This window comes from Daphnia pulex, chromosome 10 (genome assembly GCF_021134715.1).
Source record: "Daphnia pulex isolate KAP4 chromosome 10, ASM2113471v1".
Lineage (NCBI taxonomy): Eukaryota > Metazoa > Arthropoda > Branchiopoda > Diplostraca > Daphniidae > Daphnia > Daphnia pulex.
Genome location: NC_060026.1, coordinates 10,580,822 through 10,586,859, shown reverse-complemented (window position 1 = coordinate 10,586,859; position 6,038 = coordinate 10,580,822). Strand labels below are relative to the sequence as shown.

Genomic DNA, 6,038 nt, shown 5'->3' with positions numbered 1-6,038 from the left:
TCCCTCCCCCTTGTAGTAGATTGAAGTGTTCGGGCTGACTCCCCCCTTGAAATTACGTAGTAGTTCGCTCGACCCCCCCCCCCCTAAAAAATATAGGCCTTTATATATTTCGAAACTCAATTATTTTATTTCTGTATTTAAAAAGTTAGCATTCTTTGTATCATTTTTGGCAGAGACATATTGAAAATTAACGATGCAAAGTATTTTTCTGGTTGCCAGATTATACTTTTTAACGGATTAATACAATTATTAAACAGAAACATTTTCCCATGGACTAGCATAATGATCATCAAAAGAGCAAATGGGCATTAAGGGAACTGAAGTATTGTCTGCTTCCACTGGATATCCAGGAATTCGGCCTGACAAGTCTAGTTCATTTTCCTCAATCCATTCGGCGTCTTCCAGACCATTTTCACTGTTAGCAATTATTACCATCAATTCTCTTTGACGCCTAGCTGCAACACGAATAGGTCTTATCCGTGTCTGAATTTCAACTTGCGCAGGGGCTTTTTTTTCATTTTTATGAATGCAAATATGGGTATTAAGCATAACTTTTGATGCGAAATATAACGAACAATGTTTACAAATGCGCTCCGTCAACTGAGATTGAACAGAAGGGTTGTAGAGATCATAAGGAAGAGATTTAAAACTTCGAGTAGATCGTGGCAACAAAGGTTCAATGATAAAAAAAGAGAAGGAAAAGAATGTTTTTCAAAATTAGATCTCTCTGTGGCCCTTAAACCACTTTCTAAAGTTTGACACAACGGAACTGGGCCAGGCAAGAATCGAGAAGGAACAATAGAAAAGTAAGAACTTCTTGGGGCTGTGCAACAGCTTAAATTATTGCACTTCACGATTTGGAGAAAATACTGACTAGTCCTGACATGCTCAGAAAACCAATTCTGATCTGCAACGTTCAAGTGCAACTCATCATTGAGTTCGGATGTAAGAGGGTCAATATACTCAGCTACGATTGGATGACCATCGACAATTACAGAATTCCAGACCTCGGCGAGGGTGCTTACAGCATGTTCAAAGCAGCAATGTTCTTTTTCTCAAGCTCAGCATCAGTTGTTTTACCAGAATTATCCAAATGACTGCCGTAGTGGTCGTGCTGCAAAATCAATCCGGCCAACTCGCGACTCAAAGGCGCCATTCTTCTTTCAACGCGATTAAATGAACTACGGCCTGGCGCATTAGTAGCCACGAATACAGCGTCGAAATTCTACTTCTTGAAGTGATGAATAGCAGTCTCAATAACCTTTTGGTAGCGCGGATTCTCATCTGGCCCTCCGTCCACTGAATAAAGTATAAATATAGATTCGATGAAATTAATAAGAAACAAATAAGTATTTTAAGTATCCATTATTTTACCAGTTAAAATCAAGATGGGTTTCACCGATTTATCCGTACCATATTTGGTTAGCGCCTCAAATTCGGGAATACAAAGCAACTTTTCAAAATCTTTTCCGTGGACCGACGCTGTAGAAGAGCTATGTTTTCCAGAGCGAATTGCTATATACGTCGGACCGGAATAGCCTACAACTTCCGGCTTTCCTAGACCGTTGGCACCAATAACTATTCCGGCGTATACCGAAGGAATTAACTTGTGACCCGACGCCACTACCCAGTCATGATCTGGAAGTTGAACTTGGTATTCTAGATGCAATTGGGGCTCGTTTATTTGTTGCAACAATTCCAATTGCAACTCTATAAAATCGTGAGAAATGAAAAAAAGATTAGACGTACCGAAGAATACGTATTTTAACTCATATTAATCAATCATTACCTGGCTTTATCATCTTGAGAAAGAAAGATGACTTCAGATGTCCCAAGAAGAGAAGCGAGCTGCTCCAAATTGTTGATTGTAGCTTTTCAAAAACCTTGGTCGGGATGACTTTTGTGCAGATCATTTTGGGCGCGTATTAGTTGTACTGGCACCGTTTTAACATGGCGCTTTCCTTCCGTACTATTGCTTCGTTTAGGTTTTAATCGAAGGTAAACTGAGCTTCGAGTGACATCAAAGCCATCTCTAATTAATTGAGCAGTCAAATCGTCAAGCGTCAAGATGCTACGATATATCTCGTTTCTTCTCTTTTCTTGGGCAGCAGATCCGTGCATCGCAATGTTTATGATGGCCTCCAAAAAATACGGCTGTACAGTTTCAACTCTAGGATTTCCAACTTGATTTCGAAGTTTGAGTTTATCCTTGAATTCAGAACTGGCAGATTTAAGAACAACAGCACGGTTGTCGCGAAGCTTTTTTTGATTCTTTTGGCGATTTTGCAAGTCTCTTAACTTGTTTTGAAGCTCAGTCCTTTCTTCTTTTTTCTTTTTGAAAACAATTTCTTCTTCGTGAGTCAACATGTCAGCATCGCGACGCTTATACAATGCCACCAAATCGCTGTTTATCACTTCAAGTTTGGCCGTGATCGCATCTTGTGCAGGAGTCTTTGAACTAGTACTACTGGCCGATAAGTTACTGCTATTGATTGATGAATTATGAATAGCTTCCCCTTCTGAATCACTCGATGATCTTGGTTCTATAAATTGATAAGAGTCCGGCAGGAACTCAATGTTAACATGTTCGAAACCATTTTTCTTTACATTTTCGGACTCTTCACTACTTGCACCATCAACAGACTGAGCTGTTGAAGCTTTTGCTGCGACTTTGGCAAACAAATTAACAAGACTACCTGGTGCTTTCAGCTTCCTCTGAACGATTTTTTCTTTTTATTTAATATTTTTCCACTTTTTGTTAAACTCTATTTGACATTGTTGTCTGGTCAAATCACTATGAACTTCAGAGTAAGCTTGATATAACTGTTGATATAGGTCCGGTTTTCCCGTAGGATTTTGTTTAGACATTCTTAAGTTTCAATCCACTCACAAACGAATTTCAAAATACCATAACAGACTGCTCATGAGGAGCTTTCGCCAAAAATAAACAACGACAGCGTTGCCAGCTTAGGAAAAACATTTTTTTTTTTTTTAATTTGAAAATTTTTGAAAATTTGTTTCTACTACGTATCAAATCCCCGGGCTCCCCCCTACCCCCGTGGTATTTTGAAGTAATTTGTCTGATACCCTCCCCCCCCCCCCTAAGCCCACTACGTAGTATGTGAACGACCCCACACGTATTCTCGTATCACAAATTTTTTTTATTCCATCAATTGTTTTTACCTGCCCGAAATCTGTAGCCATAGAACTGACCCCACAGAAGGGGTTCACTTTCAGCTGAGACTAAGTCATATTCCGTTTGGATTCTGCTCCACATTTCGAATGCTGTTGTACAGCTTTGGAGTGTTGTTTGTTTCTCTGGCTTCATTGTCGAGTAGATGAGTGTTCTGGCCTCGACGTCTTTTTGCTTCCAGTCATCAATTGTATTATAGTTCTGTACTGCCCCGGCTTCATTCCGAACCTAAGATACAGATCAGGTTTAACAGCAAGTTCAACAACAACGTACATATCAAGTTATCTTTCTCTTAGCCTATTGGTATAATGCAGACGGACACATCATCATTCAGTCAGTTCACTTCCAGACTTTAACTATAAAATTCATTTACCATCAGGCTGAAATCATTTCACTCTGTGAGTGATGGTTTACTCCGTAACTGCATGTCCACCCTCAGCAAAGGGTAGTACTCAGATTTGAGTTGTATTTGTCATCACCCCATCAAGAGTGATTTCCCAATTCTCAACATGTTACCTTCTGCAAATCAGATATCACTCATCAAAGTGATATTCAAACTCACACAACATTAGCCATCACTCATCTAAGTGTGGTTTTCCAATTCTCAACATGTTTCCTCCTGCATACCAGGTATCACTCATCAAAGTGATATACAAATTCACAGAACATTAACCATCACTCGACTAAGTGTGGTTTTCCAATTCTCAATATGCGTCAACATGTTGCCTTCTGCATACCAGGTTCACTCGTCAAAGTGCCCATTCAGATTCACACAATATTAGCCATCACTCAACTAAGTGTGGTTTTCTGACAACTATCAGACATCCCTGATATATGGGTGACATTCATACACTCACATGGTCCATTGATTTATAGTCACAACAGCAGCATCTTCATATACCAAAGACTGTCATCAATAAGTATTCTAAAGAATCGATTTACCTGCTCGGGCAGTCTCTCACTCCCATCAACTATAGAAATCAGCCTATTCTTCTCAAGGAGCATCCACACACCGTATTTCCAGGACGGGAAATTCGAGCCGTCAAATTTGGCAATGTGACCAACATCCGTTGCCGTACTGTTTGCCATATTAATCTATAATCAATGTAAATAGTTTTCCATATTTAGTTCTTAGCATTTAATGGGCCCATAACCTGTTTGATGGGGAAAAGTTTAGCAAAGCATAAATTATGGTGGAATCTAGAGACAGCGTGAACCTTATCTCTACTTATACCTTTCTATTTTGTTGTAGGTGGATTTTCCATCCTTGGAGCAATATGGAGTCATTCAGTTTCAAAAATTGTTGTGTCAGCTGGTGAAATAGAGTAGGAGGCTAGGAGCTTTAATTGATCTTTTCATACTCGATTACATTGGGTGATAATCATAAACACAATAATCTACAGGAATTTCTGCAGCTGGTTGACATGGCAGACATCTAAGTAAGTCTGGGACACTGGTCTGTGATTGTCGTGGGCTATGTACATCCAGTTTTAATAATTATAAATTTTCTTGCCAAATTGTATGACGGGACAAACTTGTCTAAATTTTAGAATTTCAAAAGTTTTACATTTCGTGGAATGCAGCAGCTTCAAGTTTTTCGCAATCAGCTTCTGTCTAATCAACTGGCAATTTGTGAATTACCGTCCAGTTGGTAATGTCACTTCACTTCTCTAAATCACATGTATGAGCATTTATTTTCTGAGTTACATTCAGTAATTTTCTTTCCACATCAGGACACCAAGATTAAGTTTTAATTAATTTGATGAAGCTGTCTAGTAATTCATTTCAGTAAAAATTGACTTAACACTACTCCTTTAACTGTTTAAGTGGAATAAGATTTGAAAAAAATTGTAATTTTAACATTTCATTTGAAATAATTCTATCCATCTTGACGTTAAATTATTGAGAATTATTTATGTGTGCAATTTCAGATCAAGCCGATTCATGGGAAAGAAGAACTTGTACCTGCTAATTCTCTTTAGCAGTTTCTGATCCATGCCTCTAATGCGGCAGGATGACACATCCGACATCCGCACGTCCTTCACAACAATAACAAATGGGTTTAATTCCTCCCCTCACCTGTGACGACCATTGATTCACGCCGCATCTTTGAGCCTCGAGTTATTTTCTCCGCTTGTCGGCAACGAGATTTAGTCGCAACTTTCGTCCCAAAACGCTGAAATGAGAAAAGCTTTCAACGCGAATGCAATGAACAAGATAATACAGCCTGAATACCTGCAAGCTCCGTGAACAAGCGGCAAGTATAATTATGATTATAAACCACCATCACCGTGTCATTTCTTGAGTGAATCGTCCAGAATTGATTTCAACCTGAACTTGGCGTTTTTGAACGTGGGTAAACGATTCTAATTTTGGTTTGGTTTTAGTTGCGTCTGTTCGCTTTTATTAAAATGTCATGTCTGCGCTGCGTCGAATTAGTTCTAGCCGAGCGAGGAGCGCTCATCCTGCCGTTTTTTTTTAAATTGTGGATAACGCCAGCAGGTTTTTTTTTAATTCACTAAATTAAAAGTGGCGTCGAGAACATTTTTCGTAATTCGTTTGATTAGGTTCATATTAGATCTAGACTAAATTCACGTTACTTTTCATTTCAATTGTTGTTAATGAAATAGTGCCACAACGAGGAGAAAAACTAATTCACTTACCGATTAATGCTCTACAAATAAATGCAATCATATTATTTGAGAGGAGAAAAAAGATCCGCGTGCGACTGTAACCGCCGATTTGTTGGCCCACCTTTCATTGCGTGTCATGTAACTCTCTAGTAAATTCAACGCCAAAGTAAATTCACTTGCCAAGTCCAATGTGTTGGTGGATCTGTAGGTGA

The 6,038-nt window shown here is 38.9% G+C and overlaps 1 long non-coding RNA gene across 1 annotated transcript; it reads right to left on the bottom strand.

Moving 5' to 3' along the window:
• Nucleotides 1–3,143: 3,143 nt before the first annotated feature.
• LOC124205012 lies at nt 3,144–4,322 on the bottom strand. The gene is made up of 2 exons (XR_006879185.1): nt 4,136–4,322; nt 3,144–3,421 (listed from the first exon to the last, which is right to left on the bottom strand). It is a non-coding gene; the product is annotated as an uncharacterized LOC124205012 (long non-coding RNA).
• Between the last annotated feature and the right edge of the window lie 1,716 nt (nt 4,323–6,038).